The following is a 13,680-nucleotide window of genomic DNA, read 5'->3' as shown; positions in this document are numbered from 1 at the left end:
CCTGTAGATGTTTAAAGATGGGAAATGATTTTTCTCTGGAAAAAGAAAGTCAGACTAGTTGCAACAGAGTTTCGATGTTCTCTTCAGTCTTCTTATTTCTGGCACTACGTATGCCCTGTTCATTCATGTACTCTGCTGCTTTTCCCATTTCCTTGACTTAATTCTTGACCCTCCTTGTTCACCTTCCTATGTCCTAATCATTCTTTATAGTCCATTTTTTCAATCTGGGTCAAGTAGCAGATAGCTAATGCCAGCTTTTAGGACTTTACCAGCCTAAAGGGTTGATGTTCTCCGGTAGAAGTAAAGTCAGGAAAGGAGTGGGATGTTAAGGAACAAATACACAGAAATAAGGCACACAATCCAAAGGAACTTCGATAGCTCAGACTTAGGAGGACTAAGGAACAGAGCCGGCATCCAGATGATTGCAATCCTGAGGAATCTGGGGGCTGATTTCCTTTATCCAGCTACATCTTTTGAAGGTCCACATTTCTGCCTTTGTCGATGTCCCTCCTTGGACTAAAACTTACTCAGCTCTGTGTAGTCAGCACTCAAGGCTTTGAGGTCGACCTCCCCAAGCTGTTCTAGGCTCTAGTCTTTTGAAAGTTCTATTATATTTGTTTTCTTTCACAGTTTAATGATTTAATTTGATTTTGATGGTTTTCTATACTGTTCTATAAATTCCATGAGGATTGAGTACTATGCTCTAAGAACTGTAGTAATTAATTTATAAGAGATTACTTCATTCAGTCCTTATACGGGCTTTGTTAGGTAGCAATATTATTCCCATTGTACAGCTGAAGAAAACTGAAAAGTAAAATGACTTGTGAAGGACCCCATGGTTATGAGTGCTGGGACAAGGATTTGGAATTAGACTGTGCTCACAATCTATTATGTCATGTAGTATAGATATAACTTACTATTTTTAAGCAATATTTTATTTTCTGAAATTAATGAGGTAGACTAATGTTTTTAAAATAATAATTTGGCTAAAATGCCGCTTATACCAACTTGTGATCTGTGCCTGTGACAAGAACTAATAATGTATTAATTGTAGGTAGATTTTGTTAATTGTAGGTAGATTTTGTTCTCATATCGGCCTCTTGGATGAAGAATGGGACACTCTGTTACCAGTACTATCTACAACAATCTAGTGGTATCCAGATGTGTCCTGGAGATGGGTGAGGACACTTTTTTGAGGAAGTTCTCCAAGTCTTGGGAAGCTGCACCTTTTCCACAGCCCTATCACAACATCACAGAGCTTCTCTCCAAGGGAATGTTGTAGTTGATAATGAGAGGGCGCTCAGTGTCTCAAGGCAGACAAAGTAGATGAGTGGTAGGATGTGCTTCCTCATCCACACGTAATTCCTGGCTTTCAGATTGTTTTTTGGAGGAATTGGGTAGCCAGTTCTTCTGAGGCATGTGTGACAAAAAAAAAAAAGGAAGCATTACCCAAAACATGGTTTTATTTTAGTTACAAGCAATTATTTCATAGGACTTTTATTTGCAGAAAAATCAAGAGCGAAAGTCTGTGTGGCCCATCCTTATCTCTTCTGTCCTTCCACCCCCACCCCATTGCTCCTATTTATGTATGGTATTTAGGTCCAAAAACCTTTATTAACCTTTTACAGGGCAGGTAGACATTTTTCTTAAATCTGGGAAGTACTGAGATGAGAAGTCATAGGAAGTAACTACTATTGGATGAAATAGAGACAGTTTATGTATATGTCATAGTAGATGCCGGGTTAGAGATATGTATGTAGGTACAGAGTGCTTTGAGGACACAAAAAGGTACTCGATCCAATGTGGAAGGCCAGTCTCTGAAAAGGTAATGCTTGAGGTGAACATCGATAGATGAGTGAGAGTTAGCCAGGGGAAGAATGCCTTTCTGACAGAACAAACAGCACAGGCAAAGCAGGCAAGAGAATGTAATAATGTGTGGGAAAACTTCAGGTACATTGACATTACTAGAGTGTAAATAAGGAGTTGGAAGTGTTGGAGATGAGACCAAAGAGACATGGAGACATGAAGGCTTCGTTCACTTTGCTGAGATTTGGACTTTTCTTCTGTAGCTTTGAGGAACCGTTTGTATAGGGTACTGTAATAGTAAGAACTGCATTTGGCAACTAATATATCTCCCATGTTGCCTTTTTTGCATGTGGAAATAATTTTTGGTATTGGCCCATGTCTTGCTTTACATTGAGCTGGTCACTGCTGCCTGATGCATTTTGTGTTTAATCTTCGCTTTTTCTCTTTCCCTGGACTAGATTAGACTAGGATGGCCTAAAGCGTAAGCAATATGTCTTGGTTCCTATCTAAGCCTTAGCATCCTGAGTGTTCTGTATTCATTGAATGAATAAATCAGGGTGTTTGGATGAGGGTAGCCTTTCTTAGATCACCCCTAGGGAAAAGCACTAAAGAAAAAATACATAGTAATACCCCTGAACCAGAAGCCCTGTGTAACATGGGCAGCCACTGGACACGTTGCAACAATCTAAGTACTTGAAAGATACAACTTTTACTTTATATATTTTGGAACTAGCACTGTTGGGGGTGGGCTAGCTGTTTCCCAGGAATAGTCCGTTGTTTTGAAAACAGATACAGTAAGTCCTCACTTAACATCCTAGATAGGTTCTTGGAACTGCTGTGGAAAAAAACATACAATGAAGTCAGTTTTATCATAGGCTAATTGATACAAACAAGAGTTAAGTTCTTCCAGGATCTCATCAGTGTTCTAACAAAGGACATTGAATGAAACAATGTAATTTGAGGACCTGCTGTAGTTTGGCTGGTGGCTCCTGATCTGTACCAAATTATAACTAGTAGCAGTCTGCTTCTTAAGTATTCTGTTGACTAGTTAATCAATTGTGTCATACTGATACACATTCTAAAAAGTGATGCTGTAGGCTTATCTCTGAATCCCACTGTAAAATCTCTGGTGTTTAAGCCTGAATTTAGAAAGCATAATAAAAAGAAGCCATCCTTACAAATTCAAATGGAACTGATTATATGTGATATCTACCAAATAAAGAAGAAAATGCCATTCATGAAGAAGGTTTTATAGATGCTTGTAGAAAAGTCTTAAAATGTCCCTTTTCTATTCAGTCACCATAATTTCCAAGTACTGTCAAGCTAGCCATTGATTTCTGTCTACTCTTAAAACAGAAGCATATTTGACTTCTGGTGTTCCATACATACCCTGTGACCGAGCTCTCAGAAAGAAAAGATTCCTGGCTCACTTGGTCACGTTTGTTAGCTGTTATTACCTCACGTCTACTAGCACAGTCAGGTATACTAAGTAGTTTAAAAATTCTTCCCTATAACTAACTTAAATATCTCAGATTCAGTCCATTTCCTTCTGCTGTTTCCTCAACTAGAGATGGAAAACAGGTGGTCACCAGGTGACATACTTGGATTTTACAAGCAACTAAAAGAACTTGTAAGTTATTTCTTTCACTTCGGATTTCCCCTCTGATGGTTATCACGTTAAACAGAATGCCAGGAGCATTTGGATAACGTGATTTCCATGGAAAGTTGAGGGATCATTTTATGAGAAATGACAGAATCCTTCTTCAACCAATGCTGCTCTTTAGAGAAACATTTAATGGTGTGTGTGTGTGTGTGTGTCTCTGTGTGTGTGTGTGTGTGTGTGTGTGTGTGTGTGTGTGTGTGTGTATGTGTGGTGTGTAATTGAATTAGAGCTTTTGCCTCTTAGGGTTTTTTAAAATTTGCCTTTGTTATTGTAAATTACTTTTTTTTCAGATGTTCCTAGTCTGATTGAAGTTGGACTTGGTGATATAGAAAGAGATTATTTTGACTATAGGAAAGAAGAAATAAATAACCCTTATTCTTAGCCTTTGCATTAAAATGAACTTTCTAATTAATTCTAGAATACTTTTCATAATATACAAAATAGACTTAAATTGGGCTCAGACTTTCCTTTTTATTCTTTTGAAATGACCACAGTGAATGAGCAAAAAGCCGTAAGTAAGAATTGAAGCGAAGAAAAAATTAGAATCACAAATAATTGACAAACAGTACAGATGATTACTCTAGTCAATTTAACTAACTGGAAAAAATTAATGTATCCTTTAGTATAAAATGCAACTTCCTTTGAAAAATCGGTGTCTTTGGGATTTATTGAAATTATGAAAATCACCCATACCTAGATATTTATTTTGATTGGTGTTTTAATAATTGGAAGAAAGAATAATATAAATTATTAGTAATAGTTAATTTTGAATTTTTTCATGACCACAGAACTAAGCTGTTATGAATTATTTTTGCAAATTCTAGATAGTAAACTCATAGTAAAGAATTTATGCAGTATATACACTTGATGGAAAATTTAATTTAGCTTTTCTCATTTTCATTTTCATGACATGGTTGGTTTAAGTCTCAAAACAGGATTAAAATTGTCAAAAAAAATTCTTAAATGTTTTCTTGAGAAATAGTGAATTACTCCATGCCTACAAGTTAAGCCCCCATTTTACTAACCAAATGATTTTGCTTTTCTACGATATTCTTTGATTATATAAGAAATTATTAAGCATTGCTTGAGAGTGATGATTTTGAATTTTAGAGTAGTTGTGTCCCAGGGAAAACAAAGGAAATTTTTTAGTCACCTGCACTTCTACTCTGCCAAATAGTTTTTCAGGGTATTTCAGTTTAATAGAGTTAGGCATAACTAGCCCTGCTTAGTTGGAAACACTGCAAACTAGTCTAGACTTTAGTGAGCTGTAGGAATGGTAACTGGTAACCTCACGAGAGGCAGGATAGCGACTCTAGACTATACAGACTACATTTCACGAGTGTTTTCACCATGTGTATATGATACAGCAAAGGGACTTCTTGATTATAAAACAACAGTGATACGTAGCTACTTAGACTTCAGGTACAAACAACACTGAATACTGAAGTTGCATGGTAAAGTAAAATAAAAGTATAGTTTTGTGAATGAAAATTAAAAGATTTGTTCCTAAATTTGTGGCTTAAGCCATATGGCTTGAAAGTAGCCAGCTGGCAGCAGTATCTCTTGGCCTTCACATTTAACTACCAGGATGACAATTTTCAATGCCCCACGCTTTGGCCCTTGCTCTCTATCCTTTGGACTCCTCATTGTTCTCATCAGTTAGTATGAAATTTCGAGAATGGGATTTTGTCTGTGAAGTCTAAACCCCCAAATTAGATAAGGCAAAGGAGCAGCCAAGATAGTGGTAGCTGAATAGTGCAAGAGTAGATATTTCTAACTGTTGATATTGTTACCGATAGGTTACCTTCTTACATCAGGGGTGGTTTGCCCACTTGCAGGCTGCACCACCAGTGGTCATCGGCCTGATGTATTTCTCATGGTGAGTGTACCTAGGAAAAGCTTATGTAAAGCAATGCTAGAGAAATAACTATGCTTGTGCTTTAAGTAATCAGCTACTTTTTTTGTATTCTACTTGCCTCCAGAAAGTTTAAGCAAAATCATTGAATCCAACTCTTATAGGACAGATAAGGTGACCAAAGTTCCAGAGTGGTTAAGAGTCTCAGGAAATACAACTAGTGATAATACTCAGAGGGGTAGGTATGACTGAAAATGTTTACAGACTTGACTAATTATAATTCATTCATTCAGCAGTTTAAACATTAAGCCTTTTCCTTTTTTATGGGAAGTGACCTGTTAGCTAATAGTCTACTCCAAGATTTCTCAACCTCTGTACTGTTCTGTTGGGTCAAATTAGTTAATTAAAATCAATGTCTGTGTCTCTCTGACTCTCTCTGACTCACTTTCTCAATCTCTCTCTCTCTCTCTCTCACTCTCTTGCTCTCTCGCTCTCACACATTCTCTCCCATCTTTATCCTGGGGAGCCCTTTGGTCTGGAACTTTTCTTTTAAAAATGCAACTCTTTTTAAAAGAGGTTATCCCAAGGTCAAAGGTCAAGGTAGAAACAGCAAAATAAATGCATGTAGAGGGCATTCTACAGTACAAATTCAACCGTGTTTCTTCCCCTCATGGGAGGAAAGGTTGAAGGAAGAGGAGCACCAGGTGGTTTTGGAAGGCTCCTGATGGAGCTGCCCCCAGTGCTTCTCCTCATGTTCGTTGACCAAAACTAACTCCCATGGACACATCTTATTGACAAGAAATTGGGAAATGTACTCTTTATTCTTAGCAGCTCAGTGTCCTGTACAATTTAGGAGTCCTGTTACTATGGGAAGAGGATGGAGTTGTGTCAAAGGTGGCTTTTGATAAAACCAGTAGAAATAAAGAATTACAGCATCTGATACTTAGGAGAGAGCTGTTCTTAGCTTTGGCTCAAAGGATTAATTCTTTGACATGAACCAAGCACTTCAACCCTTTTTTTGTGTGTGTGGGCTTGTCCTTTAAATGTGAAAACTAAGCATTTGTGCTGTTGGTGCTGATTCTGAGAGAGGTATTCTGATTTATTTTGGACTGTACTCATTTGCTTGTTGAATACCCTGTACTTAATTTCCATGAACTTCATTTTTCCACTATATAACATGGGAGCCATGATAAGACATTTCTTTTCTATCTATACGTATGATGTTTATGAAAGCCCTGGGATAGCTAAGTATACAAAATCAGCTCAAGAGAACAAGGCTTTGAATGAGATTGCAAATCCCTTGAAAATGTTGTATTTTCATTATCATAAAATCATAAAGATAGCACACTCAATAAAGGGATTATCTTTTATCCACATGTAGGAGTGTGTATATCAATATTAAGCCCAGTTTATGCCCTTCCCAGGCCCTTAGGGCTTGCTCAGTAGATAAGCCTGGCCAAGGATTGTCACCTCTGGTCCCTCACATGTGATTAGGGTCTGGCTGCAGACAGGGCCCCATTGCTCGCCGCAGTGAGAATTACAGGAGCTCTGGGTCACACACTCAAAGACTTCTCCCGTCATCTCTATACTCTTGATAGAATAACACCCTTGGCCCTGAGCTCTGTCCTCTTCCACAACTGCTGGAGAGGCCAGATGACAATCTGAAGTGACAGAGAGTTCCTATCCCGTGGAGCGAATGTTGACCAGCTATGGAGGGAACTGGCAGACAAATCTTGCTTCATCCTTGCTTACCCAATGAAATATCCTAAGGTGTGTTGGTTTTGTAAAACCTGAGAGGAGATGTGCCATATTGTTTGAGCAACTAGCTGTTTTTCATGACTTCTGTGGTCAGTTCAGTAACAAACACTGTATTTTCTTTTTTTTCCCTTGTCTCTCTTGCTGTTTCCCTTCACTCTTGCTCCCTGAGAATTGTATGTAAACGAGTAGGCGAGCCTTGACTCAGGCTCTTTTTCAGGAGTTTTGGACTAAAGTGTTATATTTAATATATAAAAATATTTTTCACTTGCTATCGTTTTCACTCTGGGAGTTAAGGAAAAAAATCTCTCCCCGATTTCAATGAGATACAGTAGCTGTCATAAGCAGTCTTTGTCACATGTAGTCTTTTGTATCTCCATGTTTGTTCTGAGGACAGCACAAAATGCGCTGGCATATGTCAGACTGTTACTTTTCCTCCTACACCTGCAGGAAACAGGAGGGGGGTTTTCTTTAATCTTCACTTTGAGAATCCTGTAGAGCTCCTGGAGGTAAAACTAACGATTGTTAGGGGGCTGTGTGTGTGAGGGGGGCCCCCAGAGTGTTTATCAGACAGACTTATCCATATCCGGCCTCCAGCAGTTCTCCAGTTGCAGCTGAGGTTTTCCTACCCCAGTACAGATTCCCGAGGAGATTTCTACTCCAGTAGATTGTGATTCTCTGCATCTGTCTGACTGTCTCATTAATTTTAGGGACAGTAGTTTGCCCCATGATCTCACCACTCTGATGGATCTAAGAAGAGTTCATTTTTCAGTTTGTTCAGCTTTTTACTTCTTATTGGGACAGGGCAGCAACTAAGCTCCTACATGCTTAACCAGGAACTAAAAGTCCCTTCTGTTCTTTTTTTTCTTCTGTACCCCTCATTCCCAGCCTTTTTTTTTTTTTTTTTTTTTTAAGGGAAGGGGAGTTCAAATTAAGTGCTGTAGTTTTACTTTTCAGGCTTTTTTTCAAGCTATATTTTGCTATCCAAATAGCATGAGCTTTAAAACTAGGCCATTGATTCCGGTTATCTACTTTGTCCATGATAAATTCTGTGATCTAATTCAGATTACTTTTCTTCTTTGATAATTTTTTTTATGTTTATAAAATGAGAATAGTGCTTCTTACCTTGTTAGGTTTGTGCATAGATATCTGGTATGGAAAATACTTATAGCCACATAACGTTTGGTTCTTTTTTCCAGTTTTACCTTCGGTCTTGGTCAGCTGGAACAGCAGTACTAGCTACAAAATAAACATTTAATAAAAGCTGAAATTAATGAAAGAACTCTTAAAAAACTAATTTGTGGGCAAGCTGTCAATGTACCCTTAGACAACTTGCCCTTTCCTGCAATCTAATTTCTGTCTGCTTGATATCCTTCCAACTTTTGTATCTTTCTCTCTCTCTCTCTCTCTCTCTCTCTCTCTCTCTCTCTCTCTCTCTCTCTCTCTCTCTCTCTCTCTCTCACCCCACTCCCCCTCTCCCCTCTCTCACTCTCCTTCCCCCTCCTTTCCTCCCTTTCCTTCCCTATTTCTCTTCCCTTCCCTCTCTCCCTATCTTTCCCCCATATATGTTTATGTATATATATGTGTGTGTGTACATATGTGTATATATATTGTGTGTGTGTATATATATATCATCTCTCCAAGTAATTTCTTTTTTACTTCCATTGTTAGACAGGATTTAATTTTTCTTGAAGACATACTAGTTTTTAAAAATGTAATAATAGCAGAGGTTTATCAGTTGTAAATAAATCAGCTCCTTACTCCACCCCTCTGTTCCAAAGTTCTGCTTCCCAAAGGCAATCACTTGTTCTTTAAGCTATTTTATATTTTCCTCCATTTTGCTAAATAATATACTCACTCTAGTTTTTCTTTAATTTTAGGCGTCATTGTTACCTGCTGTAGAACATGAATATTTGGCACCCTTACACCATGACCACCATATGTATTTCCCCTCCTGCCATCTTTCAAATATATAGTTGTCACCTTTCCTTAAAAATCAGTGGTCAGTGTTTACATAATGTGATTATTGTTCTTAGATAAGCCATGCTATGCTCTGTGATTACATTTTCTTTCTTGCATGTTTATTTTTCCTAAAGTAAATAATTGCCTTACTTTAAAAATTTGCATAGAATTCTCTGTTCTCCAATGCACAGATGCAATTACAAACACATCTTAATGTGTTCAAACACATTAGATACCTTCTCCATTAATTTTTTTTTTTTAGAGACATTCCTCCTGAGTCTCTCATCTTAATTGGTTGCTTTACAGTTCATAGGCTTACGCGTTCATCTGTTTTCATAGAAGTATCTTACCATTATCCTGGGAATTCCCTTTGCTCTTTGAACTGATGTTTTTGTAGACCCCATGTCTCATTTGTTTTGTTTTTTCCTTTATTTTAGTGGAACACATCCCTCAGTATCTTCCTGAGAAATGACATGTAGCTGGCAAAACTTTTGATACTCTATATAATTATGAATCTTCTTATTTTACTCATTTGAAATTAAGTTTGACCGGATGTAGAAATCTAGGTCAGAATTAGTTATTCCTCAGAATATTGAAGGCACTGCACTTTTGTTTTATAACTTCCTGTGCCGTTGTCAATTCATTATTCTGATTTCTGATGATTTTTATTTGACCTCTGTTTTTAGGTTTTCATTTTTATCTGTGGTTTTGTAATATTTTTTGATGATTTATCTCGAGGTTATTTTCTTGTTTATTGTGCTTTGTACATATTTTGTCACTCTAATCTGGAAACATTTTTTTAATCAGTTCTGGAAATTCTCAAGTATTTTTTAGGTAATTTCCTTTCTACATTTTCTCCTTCAGTAATTCTGTTAGTCAGATGTTGGGCTTCCTGATTAGTCTCCTAATTATCTTTTTATATCTATTTATTTTTTATTTCATAGTGCTCTCATGTTTTATTCATCTACTCATACCTCATTCACATTTTTCTCTTCACATAGCAACCGTTCTTATGAGTTTAATGTGTATATTTTTGTTTTATGTTCTTGTAAAATTGGTATCATTTTTTGTGCATGGCTTTTTAATTTACATGAATGGTTTTGTGTTTTTTCTTCACTCAGAATCATGTTTTAAGATCCCTCCACTTGTAATATTTCCTTCTAACTCCTGTATAGTACTCCATAGTATTCATCTAATTCATTTGATGTCCACTAATGCGTACCAGGCTATCTTCCTGGTCCCACAGATGCATATCTTCCTTCTTGTTTTCTCATGGACTTTTCTGTAAGGATCTTTTTGGCATGTACACATAAGCAGGTTATTATGGCACACATATACGCTACTTAGTAATGAAACATTTCTCTTTAGAAAGGCTATAACCCTCTGCAATCCCACCAGTAGTATATAAAGGTTCCTATATCTTCACTTGCACTTAACATACAGTGTTATTCAGCTTTAACTCTTGCCAGTATCTGACGATATGTGATACCTTAATATTTTAATTTACTTTTCTCTTATTACTTATGAGTTTGAAAAACTTTTCACATGCTTGTTGGCTTTTCTCATCTGTGTATTATTCCTTCATACCCTTCACACATTGCTATTTATTTTTTTCTGTCTCACCAGTTTGTAGGAGTTCTTTTAAAGGCAAACATGAAGCCTTTGGTTTTTAGGAGCCTGATCTCCTGGTGGTGATGCTGGTGAGGTAATTGTGAATGGGAGAGATGTGAATGATGCTGGTGCAACTAACCCTGGAAAAAAAAAAAACTCTTTTGGAATATCTGTTTCAGCAGATTGAGGAGGAGGGACTTGGTGGGGAATGGGTTGTGGAAACTGAATGTTTGGGTGCAATCACCCACAGGAGAGACATTGCTCTCTGTAAGCTATATTAAGATTCTCAGCAACTTGGGATTCTCTTGATACCAGGAATCTCTTGGGCCTCAGGAAACTCCTACTCAGCGTGTGGTTGGAATATCCCAGCATCTGGCCCTTCTGGGACTCAGATAATGATGTAACCCCGGCCGCCATTCTAGGCAGCTCATAAATCCCACCATCAGAAGAGGAAGAAGTCTAGCCAGGACTGGTGTAGTCGGGGTTATAGCTTATCCTCTCAGTGCTAGCACAGTACCAGTTTACAAGAATTCCGAACATTTTTTGAAATAGACATTTAGCTATTGGTATCTGTTATTACTCCATATTACTTTTTCTACTACACATTCTCTTGAAGGATTTTTCAAAATATACACATAGTGCTTGTTTAACTAATGGTTACACTAACCTATAAATATTTGCATGGGAAATTTTGCAGTATCCTGTGTGGGATTGTCTTCAAAATATGATGCATAAATCCTAAAATATGTGCTTCATTTCTTTTAAAGAAATACAGAAAGTATTCACTTTTTTATTTTAAATAATTTACATCATAGTAACATTAAAATAAAAGTTGCTGAGATAATTGTTTAAACAAAACTTGCAGTAGTTTTTTACAGAAAAAATGCAATTAGATAACACTTTAAGAATTTATATTTGTGATTTTCTAGATGTGGTTGAGTGTTTTCTTTATCTTTGGTACCCTCTTGTGGTCAGTGAAAGGCATTGTTTTGGCCTTATTTTCAATAATTGTGTTTAATTTAATATTTTTTATCTGCACAATATACCTATACTTATAATTATTTGACATTGTTTTGCTGTTATATACAATAACTTTAAGAGGAAAACTGACCCTTGGAATTTATGCTATAATGATTTCCTTTCATTTCTCATTTCGATGTGTAAAGTGAAGGTATGGTATGACCACACTTGCTAATCTTAGAAGCTAAGTGACAATATGATCACTGTGCTCAGAATAAATGCAGTGTGGTTTGGAAAACAAATTTATCACAGACCTATAATTTGTTTTGGGGACTAGTTTGCCATTTTTGATGATCTGTTTTAAAATATGTTATCATATACACACATATCACACATACATATACATGGCTTCATTTTTAATGATTACATATTTCAAATGCATTCAGAGTAGATTTACAGAAAATGTTTGTTTGGGTTTTTTTTTTTTTTTTTGAGTCATTCCATGACAATAAGAAGACAGTGATCATGCAGAGCATTTCATTTGGTAAAGATTCATGGGTTAGCTTTCCCTCCCCTCTGCAGCAGTGGTTTCAGAGGAAATTCTTAGCTTGATATCCACAACAAGCAACACAGAGACAAGAGGTAGCTGTATGGTGTTAAGTTACTAAGTCCATGTAGACTCGGCTTAAGTGAGCAGTAAATCATGACTTTTGGGGGAGTTGTCTGTTGCAAAAAAAGTGCACTTTGTTTTTTTAGAACGTGCGTCCCTAGATTATAGTTATCCTTCATATGGCCTATGCTTCAAACTCAGCTCTTTAATTTTATGCTAGAATTGAATGTGTTTTTGTTGTCTACATTATCGGAACCTTTAAGTAGATCTTTTTTTGCTGGCCTCATGGTGTGAGGGGCCTGGGTTTGAATGAATGCAGGAAGTGCTTCTGGGAATAATTTTTCTTTTGCCAGGAATGCTGATGTGTTGGCCCTGAATTAACATTTCCAAAAATGCCATCAAGCACTGACTGAAAACAAAGATGCAAGTATAGTCATCACAGCTGTGTTCTCTTCTCTTTCAACCAGTTTCTTCTATGCACAGTGAAAAATTTTAAGCCCTCATTGTAAAATGAAAGCGAATTTGTTTTATGTACTAAACTATAATGCAGCTGCTTACCCACTAATGTTCATGTACCATTGGATTTAGGTTAAGGCCAGTTTTCTCTTGTAACATAGATATTGTTTTGTTGTTGTTGTTGTTGTTGTTGTTTGAAACAAATGGAATGTCAGTGAGGGACTATGGTGCCCATTGTTACAAGGGGAAGAATTCTACTTTTTCATTAGTTACTGAGCACTCTCTTAGATATTCAATTTTAAGAGGGATAGGGTATACGTAAATTTTTCTGCTACAATGTAGAACACAAACACCATAATAAACCCATATATAAAGCTATATAAGCATTCAGAATGGAGAGAATCGATGGAGGGGTCTTATGAATGAGGTATATTTGAGCTGAATGCTAAAATAGATACAGCTCGAGTATGTGGAAATTGGAAGAAATAAGCACTTATGACAGAGGGGCGATGGCCCAGAGAGAAAAAAAGAAAAGAATAGGAGCTCCAGAGGGGCTAGTGAGAGCGACTTTTGGAAAGGTAGATTGGGCAAGAGGGTTGTGAGCATGGGCCGCCAGTTTTAAGAGTAACATCTACTGAGCAAAAGATGAAATGTCCACTCAGATATCTGCTTCATCAGTGGAGAGGACAGGCTCTTCCACTTCTGAACTTTGGGCTTCCTTGCTTCCTTTTCAGTCTACGCGTTTTGTTATGTAAGTTTCTCTACAGACTTTTTTTGGATTTATTTTCCAATTTTGTTTTTCCTAGTAGGGTCACATTTTCTCCTTAATCCTTTGAGGATTTTGACTCCCCCCCCCCTCATTTACAGGTATATACTGTGTAGTACAAACATATCAGTACTTGTTAATGATCTAAAAGTTATTTGAACTTTTACAGAAGCCTACTTGCTCTTCCCATTGAACACAACTTTACCAATTAACTTGGTAAAGGTTCTGATATGGAA

The 13,680-nt window shown here is 37.0% G+C and overlaps 1 protein-coding gene across 1 annotated transcript in view; it reads left to right on the top strand.

The window, feature by feature from the left end:
* ARHGAP42 (Rho GTPase activating protein 42) overlaps positions 1 to 13,680 on the top strand; it is a 223,325-nt gene that overhangs the window by 147,107 nt on the left and 62,538 nt on the right. The window lies entirely within an intron of this gene.

The sequence above is a fragment of the Rousettus aegyptiacus genome, unplaced genomic scaffold (assembly GCF_014176215.1).
Source record: "Rousettus aegyptiacus isolate mRouAeg1 unplaced genomic scaffold, mRouAeg1.p scaffold_m13_p_5, whole genome shotgun sequence".
Lineage (NCBI taxonomy): Eukaryota > Metazoa > Chordata > Mammalia > Chiroptera > Pteropodidae > Rousettus > Rousettus aegyptiacus.
The sequence above is the reverse complement of the archived record's forward strand: the minus strand, read 5'-3'. Positions and strand labels throughout refer to the sequence as shown.